The sequence below is a fragment of the Nicotiana tomentosiformis genome, chromosome 1, assembly GCF_000390325.3.
Source record: "Nicotiana tomentosiformis chromosome 1, ASM39032v3, whole genome shotgun sequence".
NCBI classification, from domain to species: domain Eukaryota; kingdom Viridiplantae; phylum Streptophyta; class Magnoliopsida; order Solanales; family Solanaceae; genus Nicotiana; species Nicotiana tomentosiformis.
In genome coordinates this window covers 28,632,255-28,645,047 of record NC_090812.1, presented here as the reverse complement: position 1 = coordinate 28,645,047, position 12,793 = coordinate 28,632,255, and positions in this window count along the sequence as shown.

Genomic DNA, 12,793 nt, shown 5'->3' with positions numbered 1-12,793 from the left:
TAGTTTCGATATTGTTTGATGTGATTTGATACCTCGACTAAGTTCGTGTCGTATTTTAGGACTTGTTGGTATATTTGGTTGGGGTCCCGTAGGCCTCGGGTGTGTTTCAGGTGTATTTCGGGTGTTATCAGATCATTTTGGGCTACTTTGGATGCTGGTTTTCTGATATCTGGTTTTTTTCTTCGCGTTCGCAAGGAGCCTCTCGTGTTCGCGAAGAAGGATCTGGCTTCTGGGATTTTGTTCTTCGTGTTCGCGAAGAGGCGCTCGCGTTCGTGAAGAAGGAATTCATATTGTCCGTCACCCGATTTCGGAAGCTTATATCTTGCAATCTATATAGAATTTGGAGATGATCCAAAAATGAAAGTTGTAGCTTTTTGTGTCTAGGTTTTAGCAAATCAAATTGTTTGGTATTTAGATTTGTGTACAAAAAGATATGGTGGATAAATCACAGGTTGTCTGGGAAGAGTTTGGAAATCGTGAAGAAGAAATGTTTGTGTCTAGGTTTTAGCAAATCAAATTGTTTGGTATTTAGATTTGTGTACAAAAAGATATGGTGGATAAATCACAGGTTGTCTGGGAAGAGTTTGGAAATCGTGAAGAAGAAATATTTGTTGCACAGGGCTGACTTTGGAAGCTTATATCTCGAAATATATAAGGAATTGAGAGATGATCAAAACATGAAAGTTGTATCCCTTGATGACTAGTTTTCAAAAAGTTAAACCAGTTGTCATTTGGAGTTTTGTACAAAACATTATGACTATTATACTATAGGCTACCTGGGAAGAGTTTGAAAATGGTTGTTGAAGAATTTGTTCATCGCGAACGCGAAGAACAAACCCCTGGGCAGCAGAATAAAGTCAAAAAATGAGACTTCCTCTCATTCTTCCATTTTTGGATGAAGAAAGCTCGGGTGAGGCAATTTTTCGAGAGTTTTTCAAGGAAAATATTGGGGTAAGAATTCCTAACTCGATTTTGGTTAAAATATATGAATCTATTGTTGTTTTTATCATGAAATTAGTGAACTGGGTTGAAAATGGTAGAAATTTTCTATACCTTAAATTGAGGATTTGGAGGTCAATTCATTATCGAAATTTAATAAAATTGGTATGGTTGAACTCGTATCGGAATAGGGGTTCGAATTTCATAAAAATTCTGTCGAATTTCGAGAGATGGGCCCCGCGTTGACATTTTAGAATAAACTTTTAAGTCGACGTTTTATTATCCGAAATTATTTTCGATTAATTTTAATGAAGTTATACAATTAATTTGGATAGATTTGATCTGTCCGGAGGTCAATTCAATTAAGAAAGCTATTTTGGAATATCGGTCTAACTTCAAAAAGGTAAGTATCTTGCCTAACCTTGAGTGGGGGAATTACCCCTTAGGCATTGAGTCGTATGTGCCATTTGTATAATATGAAAGCCGCGTACGCGAGGTGACAAGTACGTACTCGGGATTATACGTGTAAATTTTGTTGGCTTAAAGTCGTGGGCATTTTTAAGTATTAAGTTAGAAATTGGTGGCACTTATTAAATCCTTATTTGTCATGCCTCGTTCTTTGTTTGTCGAATTTATTTTATATGATAATTTGGTATGATTGCTACTTTGAATTGTATGTGAATTCTGTGTTCTTGTTGAGTTGACAATTCATGGAAAGAATTACATTATGGATATTCCATCCGCAAATAATTAATTAAACAAGTTTAAATTGAGACGTTAATATATTTATCAGAAATTTATATTTAAGAAGAGGTTGTTCTTGCTGAGTTATTTTTCCATCTCCCCTGTTTGCATATTTACTTTGGGACTATGAGGCGGTACCTTGGGAGATCCCCCTGTTTGCATATGTACTTTGGGACTACGAGGCGGTACCTCGGGAGATCCCCTTGTTTGCATATTTACTTTTGGGACTATGAGGCGATACCCCGGGAAATCCTCCAGCTACATATTTACTTTTGGGACTACGATGCGGTAACTCGGGAGATCCCCCTCTGAGCATTTACATTTGGGTTTACGAGGCGATACTTCGAGAGCGCCCCTGTTGTTTTCCTCTATTTGTTGTGCTGTTACTTTTCCTCAGGGGATTCCCTCCCTCCCCCCTCCCCCCCTCCCAGGGTTAGACAAGACACTTACCTCAAGCCAAGCTCAATCAGTCAATAAGAATGCCTTTTCCTCGATTTTTCGACTCTGATCGGCTCTCGAATCTAGTCAAAATTAATTCGATTTAGTCAACACAAATTATAGGAATTAATTCCATATGAAAATACAGATTTTTCAATAACATTCGAAATTTATCTCAAAAATTGCCTGTGGGGCCCACATCTCGGAACTTGACAAAAGTTATAAAATATGAACGTCCATTCAACCACGAGTCCAACCATATAAATTTTACCAAATTCCGACATTATCTCGACCCTCAAATCTTCAATTTAAACCAAGAGGTTTTTTTAAATCTTCCAACTTAATTCACCAATTAAATATTAAAAACAATCATGGATTCAGGTAATTTGACCAAAATTAAGTTAAGAACACTAACCTCGTTATTTTTCTTGAAACTCTCCCGAAATATGCCTCGTACCGAGCTCCAAATCACTAAAAATGGAAAATGGAATGAAGTCCCATTTTCAAAACTTAAACTTTCTGTCCAGGCATTCCTTCTTCGCGACCGCGACCCTTGCCTCGCGTTCGTGAAGCACAAAAATGTGCTGCCCAAACTTTCCTCTTCGTGAACGCGAGGGTCCTCTCGCGAACGCGATGACAAGGGATCCCAGGCATTCGCGAACGTGACGCCTCACTCGCGAATGCGTAGGCCAACGCGTGAAGTCCACCCTAGCCCTCACTCTTCTTTGCGAACGCGTCTCCTCTCTCGCTTTCGCGATGCATACTGGCCCTCATCCTTCGCGAACACGAAGAACTAATCTTCCCCTTTCTCCAACTATTCGTCGCGAATGAGTGACACCTACCACGAACGCGAAGAAGGAAACCAGACACCAGAAATCTGCAGCTTCACCATCTTCCAAGTCCAAATTTCATCGGTTAACCATCCGAAACTCACCCGAGGCCCCCGGGACCTCAACCAATTACACCAACAAGTCCTAAAATATCATACGAACTTAGTCGAAACCTCAAATCACATCAAACAATGTTAAAATTATGAGTTATACCTCAATTCAAGCCTAATGGAACTAGAAAATTCCAACTTCTACATTCGACGCCGAAACCTATCAAATCAAGTCCGATTGACCTCAAATTTTGCACACAAGTCATAAATAACATAACAGAGGTATTCCAATTTTCAGAATCAGATTCCGGCCCCGATATCAAAAAGTCAACTTCCCGGTCAAACTTCCAAACTTAAATTTCTATTTTAGCCATTTCAAGCCTAATTTAACTACGGATTTCCAAATAATTTTTGGACATGCTCCTAAGTCCAAAATCATCATACAGAGTTATTAGAACCATCAAAATTCTATTATATGGTCGTTTACATATAAGCCAACATCCGGTCAACCTTTTTCAACTTAAGTTTTCATTTTGGAGACTAAGTATCTCAATTCATTTTAAAACCTCACCGGACCCGAACCAATTACCCCGACAAGTCGCATAATAATTGTAAAGTACAAATTGAGTAGTAAATGGAAAAATGAGGTTGAAATACTCAAAACGACCGGCCGGGTCATTACATTCTCCCCTTCTTAAACAAACGTTCGCCCTCGAACGGGTTTAGAATCATACCTGGAGCCTCAAATAGGTGTGGATATTTGCTCCACATCTCCCGCTCAATCTACCACATAGCCTCTCCGACTGACTGGCCCCTCCACTGTGCTTTCACTGAAGCTATATTCTTTGATCTCAACTTTCGAACCTGCGGGTCTAAAATGGTCACCAGCTCCACATCATACGTCAAATTACCATCCAACTGTACTGTACTGAAATCCCAAACATGTGACGGATCCCCGACATACTTCCGGAGCATCGATACATGAAACACTGGATGAACACCCGATAGACTAGGCGGTAACGCAAGTTCATAAGCCACCTCTCAAATCTTCTTAAGTATTTCAAAAGGCCCAACATACCTAGGACTCAACTTGCCCTTCTTCCCGAATCTCAACACACCTTTCATGGGTGAAACCTTGAGCAGAACCTTCTCCCCAACCATGTAAGCAATATCACGGACCTTCCGGTCGGCATAACTCTTCTGTCTAGACGGCGTAATGTGAAGTCGGTCCTGAATCAATTTAACCTTTTCCAAAGCATCCTGCACCAAATCAGTACCCAATAGCCTAGACTCACCCGACTCAAACCAACCCACCGGAGACCGACACCGTCTCCTATATAAATCCTCATACGAAGCCATCTGAATACTCGATTGGTAGCTGTTATTGTAAGCAAATTCTGCAAGTGGAAGAAACAGATCCCAAGAGCCCGCAAAATCAATGGCACAAACGTGTAGCATATCCTTCAATATCTCAATAGTGAGCTCGGACTGTCCATCCGTCTGAGGGTGAAATGTTGTACTCAACCGAACCTGTGTACCTAATTCTCGCTGCACTGCATTCCAAAATTATGATGTAAACTGCGTGCCCCGATCCGAAATGATAGACGCTGGCACACCGTGTAGGCGAACAATATCGCGGATATAAATCTCATCCAACCTCTCCAAAGAATAAGTAGTACCAACTGGAATAAAATGCGCGAACTTGGTTAACCGATCTACGATCACCCAAACAACATCAAACTTCCTCAAAGTCCGTGGAAGCCCAACTACGAAGTCCTTGGTAATACGCTCTAACTTCCACTCCAAAGTTTCAAGTCTCTGAAGTAATCCGCCCGGTCTCTAATGCTCGTACTTCATCTGTTAATAATTTAAACACCGAGCTACAAACCCAACTATATCTTTCTTCATTCGCCTCTACTAATAGTGCTATCTCAAATCCTGATACATCTTCGTGGCACCTGGATGAATGAAGTACCGCAAACTGTGAGCCTCCTGGAGAATTAACTCATGCAACCCATCTATATTAGGCACATATATCCTGCCCTACATCCGCAATACACCGTCATCCCCAATAGTGACTTCATTGGCATCACTGTGCTGAACCGTGTCCTTAAGGACAGGCAGATGAGGGTCATCACACTAACGTTCTATGATATAATCATAGAGAGAAGACTGAGAAACCACACAAGCTAGAACTCGGCTCGGCTCGGAAATATCTAACAAACTGGTTAGCCAAGGCCTGAACATCCAAGGCTAAAGGCCTATCTGCTACCGGTAAGTATGCTAAGTTGCCCAAATTCTCCGCCTTATGACTCAAGGCATCGGCCATCATATTGGCCTTTCCGGGATGATAGAGAATGGTGATATCATAATCCTTAAGCAACTCCAACCACCTCCGCTTCCGCGAGTTAAGATCTTTCTGTTTAAACAGATGTTGTAGACTCATGTGATCGGTGTAGACCTCACAATGGACACCGTACAAATAATGCCGCCAAATCTTCAAGTCATGAACAATAGCTGCTAGCTCAAAGTCGTGGACCATGTAATTCTTCTCATGTACCTTTAACTGTCTGGACGCATAGGCAATCACCCTACCGTCTTGCATCAACACTGCGTCGAGACTAATACGCGATGCATCGCAATACACAGTATAAGACCCTAAACCTGTAGGTAATACCAATACTGGGTCTGTACTCAAAGTTGTCTTGAGCTTTTGAAAGCTCTCCTCAGATTCCTCGGTCCACCTAAACGGAGCCCCCTTCTGGGTAAATTTGGTCATAGGTGCAGCAATAGAAGAGAAACCCTCTACAAATCGGCGATAATACCCCGCCAAGCCAAGAAAACTCCGGATCTCAATAGCTGATAACGGCCTAGGCCAATTCTGCATTGCTTAAATTTTCTTCGGATCTACCTGGATCCCCTCGCACGAAAATATATAACCCAAAAATTCCACTGAATCAAGCCAGAATTCACACTTTGAAAATTTTCCATATAACTTCTTTTCTCTCAAAGTCTGAAGCACAGTCCTCAGGTGTTGCTCATGATCCTCCCGGCTCCGGGAGTACACCAGAGTGTAGTCAATAAACACAATGATGAATGAGTCAAGATAGGGCTGAAATATACTGTTCATCAAATGAATAGATGTTGATGGGGCATTGGTCAGCCCAAAAGACATCATAAGGAACTCGTAATGACCATACTGAGTCCTGAAAGCAGTCTTCGGGATGTCTGGCTCCCGAATCTTCAGCTGGTGATAGCCTAAACGCAAGTCAATTTTAGAGAATACTCTAGCACCCTGAAGCTGATCAAATAGGTCATCAATACGAGGCAATGGATATTTGTTCTTCAATGTAACCTTGTTCAACTGGTGGTAATTAATACACATCTGTATAGAACCATCCTTCTTCTTCACAAATAAGACAGGAGCACCCCAAGGCGATACACTGGGCCGAACAAAACCCTTATCAAGCATCTCCTGTAACTGCTCTTTTATTTCTTTCAATTCTGTTGGGGCCATATGATATGGTGGAATAGAAATGGGTTGAGTGTCCGGTAACAAATCAATGCCAAAGTCAATATCCCTATCGGGTGGCATACCCGGACGATCTGCTGGGAATATATCGGAAAGTCCCTTACTACCAGAACTGACTCCACGGTAGGAGTATCAACACTAACATCTCTCACATAGGCCAGATACGCATCGCAACCCTTCTCAACCATTCGTTGAGCCTTAAGAAATGAAAGAACCCTGATAGGAACATGATCCAAGGTACCTCTCCACTCTACCCGTGGTAGACCTAGCATATCCAATGTCACCGTCTTGGCGTGACAATCAAGGATAGCGTGATAGGATCACAACCAGTCCATGCCTAAAATAACATCGAAATCCACTATACTGAGCAATAATAAATCAACTCTGGTCACAAAACCACTGATAATAATCAAACACGACCGATACACACGGTCAACAATAATGGAATCACCCATGGGTGTAGATACATAAACAGAAGAACTCAAAGAATCACGGGATATGCCCAAATATGGGGCAAAATAAGATGACACATAAGAATAAGTGAAGTCTATATCAAATAAGGCTGATGCATCTCTATGACAGGTTGGAACAATACCTGTGATAACAGAATCGGATGCAAGTAATATCTAGCCTGACCTCTCCCTCTAGGGCGACCTCCACCTATCTGACCTCCGCATCTAGATGGTTGTGCTGGTGGAGTGGCAGCTGGTGCAGTAATCATGGCCTGAGAAGCCTGAGGGCCTGTGGAATAGGTGGGGCCTGCGAAATCTGTGGAGGTGCACCCCTCCTGAATATGGGGCAATCCCTAACCATATGACGAGTGTCACCACACTCAAAACAAGCTCTCGGAGGATGTGGCTGTTGTGACTGGCTCGGGCCTGATCGATTGGACTGACCACTGGAAGCACCTCGTACAAGAGGTACACTAGACACTGGTGGTGCATAATAGGGATCTTAGGGCCTAGGAGTGGCCGGAGTACCGCTGGCGGCTGGAAGTGCTGAATGAACAGGGCGACTCCCACAACCCCTACCCTGACGAGCTGTAGTTGGGGCACGAGAACTGTTATACGTGCCAGAATCTCGAGGTCTCTTAGCTTCTCTCTCTTCTCTCTCCCGGATCCGCATACCCTCCATCTCCTAACAATTGACACCACCTGATGGTATGCGATGTCCATCTCCAGCTCTCGGGCCATACTGAATCTAATACTAGGGTGGAGCCCCTCAATAAATCGACGAACCTGCTCTCGAACAGTAGCAACCAAGGCTGGTGCATGCCTAGCCAAATTACTGAATCAAACCGCATACTATGACACGATCATAGAACCCTGGTGTAACTGCTCAAACTCTGCGCGCCATGCATCTCTAAGACTCTGAGGAACATATTCCCTCAAGAACATATCTGAAAACTGAGTCCAAGTGAGTGAAGATGCCTCAATCGGACTATCCAACTCGTATGCCCACCACCACTGGTAGGCCGCTCCTCTAATCTGGAATGCTGTGAAAGAAACCCCACTAGAATCCATAATACCCATAGTATGGAGGATGCAGTGACATTCTTCAAGAAAACCCTGAGCATCCTCTGAAGCCAAACCGCTGAAAGTGGAAGGGTGGTACTTCTTGTACCTCTCGATCCTGAGTTGTTCCCCCTCCGAAACTGATGTCCTAACCCCGGGCCGAACTGGGACAACTGGCTGCACTGGTATAACCTATGAGGCATGGTCAACTTGGGCCCGTGGCTCTGGGGTACGGGCGGCGGGAGTCCGTGCTCCTCCTCCGACCTGAGATGTGGCAGGAGCAAGTGGAATCAACCCTGCCTGAGCTAGTGTGGCAAACATGCTCAAAAACTGGGCAAGAGTCTCTTGAAGTGCAGGGGTAGTAACAGGCGTCTCAGGTGCCTGCTCTCTAACTGGAGCTACTGGTGGTTCCTCTGCAACAGCTCGTGCAGGTGCTCTGGATGTACCACGTGGTCTTCCTCGGCCTTTGGCTTAGCCTATTCCCCGACCCCGACCTCTTGCAGCTCCAATAGGGGGCGTGAGTGTCTGATCATCGAATCCAGTTGTGCGTGTCCTCATTATCTGTGAGAGAATATAAAGACAAAGGTTTAGAATTTCAAAGTCAATAAGTGCGCACGATAAGGAATCAAAGAAGTGAACATTTCCTAACAGTTCCGTAGCCTCCCGAAGATAAGTACAAACGTCTCTGTACCGATCCGTGAGACTCTGCTAACCCTGCTTGTGACTTATAACACCTATGAATCTAGAGCTCTGATACCAACTTGTTACGACCCCAATTCACCCTCCGTAGGATGTCGTGATGGTACCTAGTCTCTAAGACTAGGTAAGCCTAACAAATTGCTGAATAACATAATAAGAGTTTGAAACTCAAACCTCAATAGTTGTAATAAATGAAAACTGCAAATCAAAGAACTACAATCTCCCAAAACTCGGTAGAAATACGTCACAAGCTTCTAAGAGAAATATTGATGTCTCTATACATCAGAGTCTACTAAAATAAGGAAAACAACATGATAAGGATAGAGAGGGACTCCGAGGTCTGCGGACGCTGGCAGATGTACCTTGAAGTCTCCGCACACAGGTAGCTCACTGATATCTGGGCTGATAAGAAGTTCATGGATTTGCATAAAAAGATGTGCAGAAGCGTAGTATGAGTACACTACAACTGTACCCAATAAGTGCCAAGCCTAATATCGGTAGAGTAGTGACGAGGCCAGGTTAGGCCCTATTGAAAATAATAGAAAAGTAAGACAGATGATATAATAATATAACGAAATGACTGAGAAGTGAACAACACAACAAATAGAGGTAAACAATAGGGGCACTCCTGAGGTACCACCTCATAGTCCCAAAAGTAAATATGTAGTGCAGGGGAATCTCCCGAGGAACCACTTCGTAGTCCCAAAAGTAAATATGCAGTACTGGGGGATCTCCCGAGGAACCGCCTCGTAGTCCCAAAAGTAAATATGCAGTACAGGGGGATCTCTCGAGGAACCGCCTCGTAGTCCCAAAGTAAATATGCAACAGATATCCGAAGGAAACAACGAATTTACAGCAAGAATCTCACAGTTAAAGATTTAAATTAAAACAAATAAGCAGGTAATTCAGCTAAGCATGTTGCACATATTGCAAGTAAGAGTTAGGGCACGTAGACATGTGATACTAGACTAAACATGATCACTACATATACTAGAGCCACTCAGTTAAAGAATTTAAAAGAAGACTACTCAGCAAGAACCAATATTTCCAAATTTAGCCAGCGTACGCACTCGTCATCTCGCGTACACGACGCTCACATATCATAAAAATGTTACAACAATATCAAATCATAAGGGTATTCCCCCCCCCCCCCCACAGGGTTAGGAAAGCCACTTACCTCAAGCCAAACTCAATCAGTCAATAAGAATGTCTTTCCCTCGATTTTCCGACTCTGATCAGCTCGAATCTAGTCACAATTAATTTGATTCAGTCAACACAAATTATAGGAATTAATTCCATATGAAAATACAGATTTTCAATAAAATTTGAAATTTAACTCAAAAATCGCCTGTGGGGACCATGTCTTGGAACCCGACAAAAGTTAAAAAATATGAACGCCCATTCAACCACGAGTCCAGCCATACAAATTTTTACCAAATTCCGACATCATCTCGACCCTCAAATCTTTAATTTAAACCAAGTGGGTTTTCTAAATCTTCCAAATTAATTCACCAATTAAAAGCCAAATACATAGACAACCACCTAAACTTGGCACAAATTTCTACTTAAACACTTCAACTGAGACTTGTTCCTATTAGACACTTTAACTTAAGTCAATCTATACCTATTAAACACTTTGTGACTAACCCGTACACAAAATACATTGCGTGAAATTCACACGCTCCTACATGATAGAATAAGGAATAAAAAATGCCAAGTGTCTTTTCAGTTAAAATTTTTTTTGAGAAAATGAAACAAATAAAACAGTCGTCGCACCCCCTTCCCCCCTCTCACTATTTCCGGCAAATTTCAGAGTTATCTTGCTCTGAAACAAAACAAGTGCTGGAAATTTCAGGGCTACGACAAATGCTTTTACGGTCGGTGTTTGATGGCGGAGAGTTAAAGAAGGTGGTGTTGGTGAGGCAATGATGGAACTGAAACAAAACATGTCACAGAGGAGTTTGACGGTGTTGGAGAAATAACGGCGATAACAATTAGAAATTTATGTGAGGTGTCCAATTTCCCTAGTCGCCTGAATTTTCAAAGTGAGTCATCGAATTTAATAAGAAGAAGGGTTTGATAGAAGACGACAACGTCCGAGGAATATCATAATTGGAATTGCCGTCGGCAGTTGCAGTGGTGGCGGTGGGGTTGGTGTAGCTCTCTATTCCAAAGTCCATCATATAGCACAAAGAGTAAATTATTGGGAAATAGGCGCCTATACGTTTTTCTTTTTTGTAATTATATGAGGTCCTCAAAGATCTGTAGAGAGAGTTAAACAGAAAGAGAGGAATTTATATTTTGTAGTGGAAACTTTAGGGAGACAGAGACATAAGGTTGAGAAGAAAGGGACCATGGCACCTGTGCGTTGGAGTAAGATTGAAGGGGACCAAAAAGGTTCATGGTTGTTTATGAAAAAATTGGGGAAGGTTGAGAGATCGTGGAGGAGAGAGAAGAAAAAGAGAGGAAAAAATACTAAAAGCAAAAATTCTGGTTGTTCACGCTCGAATATGAAGTGTGGTACACGCATTGTGCCACGTAAGCTGAATGTGTCTAATAGGTTAGTTTGAAGATAGATTAAGTGCCTAATAGGAACAAGTCTCAGTTTAAATGTTTAAGTGTAAATTGGTGCCAAGTTTAAGTGGTTGTCTATGTATTTGGCCCCAATCAAATGTTAAAAACAACCATGGATTCAGGTAATTTGATCAAAATTGGGTTAAGAACACTTACCCCGCTGTTTTTCTTGAAATCTCCCGAAAATCGCCTTTTTCCGAGCTCCAAATCGCTAAAAATTTAGAGCTTAAACTTTCTGTCCAGGCATTCCTTCTTCGCGAACGCAACTGCCTCGCATTCGCGAAGCACAAAAATGTGCTGCCCAAACTTTCCTCTTCGCGAACGCGAGGGTCCTCTCGCAAACGCGATGACCAGGGATCCCAAGCCTTCGCGAACGCGACGCCTCACTCGCGAACGCATAGCCCAACGCGTGAAGTCCACCGTAGCCCTCACTCTTTTTCGCGAACGCGTCTCCTCTCTTGCATTCGCGATGCACACTGGCCCTCACCCTTCGCGAACGCGTCCATTGCTCCGTGAACGCGAAGAACTAGTCTTCACCTTTCTCTAATTGTTCTTTGCGAATGTGTGACCCCCACCGCGAACGCGAAGAAGGAAACCAGACACCAGAAATATGCAGCTTTAGCCATCTTCCAAGTCTAAATTTCATCCGTTAAACCATCTGAAACTCACCCAAGGCCCCCGGGACCTCAACCAATTACACCAACAAGTCCTAAAATATCATACGAATTTAGTCGAAACCTCAAATCACATCAAACAATGCTAAAACCATGAATCATAGCCCAATTCAAGCCTAATGGAACTAGGAAATTCCAACATCTACATTCGACGCCGAAACCTATCAAATCAAGTCCGATTGACCTTAAATTTTGCACACAAGTCATAAATGACATAACGGAGGCATTTCAATTTTCAGAATCGGAGCCCCGATCTCAAAAAGTCAACTCCCCGGTCAAACTTCCAAACTTAAATTTCTATTTTAGCCATTTCAAGCCTAATTTAACTACGGACTTTCAAATAATTTTTCGGACACGCTCCTAAGTTCAAAATCATCATACAGAGCTATTGGAACAATCAAAATTCTATTTCGGGGTCGTTTACACATAAACCAACATCCGGTCAACCTTTTCAACTTAAGTTTTTATTTTAGAAACTAAGTGTCTCAATTCATTTTAAAAGTTCACCGGACCCGAACCAATTAACCCGACAAGTCCCATAACAATTGTAAAAGCACAAATTGAGTAGTAAATAAAAAAAAACAGGATTGTAATACTCAAAACGACCGATCGGGTCATTACAGTTAACATGTTTCTTGTGAAAAAGATAATAACAGATAAAGACATCAACCTCAATAACATTTTCCTTTTGAGACAAAAAGGCTCTTGACTTTACGTGATTATGAAAGCCATCTTAGTCTGTTAGTCTTCTGTCTGAATTCTTCTAGCTCTGTCTCATGCAATATACTACTATAATTAG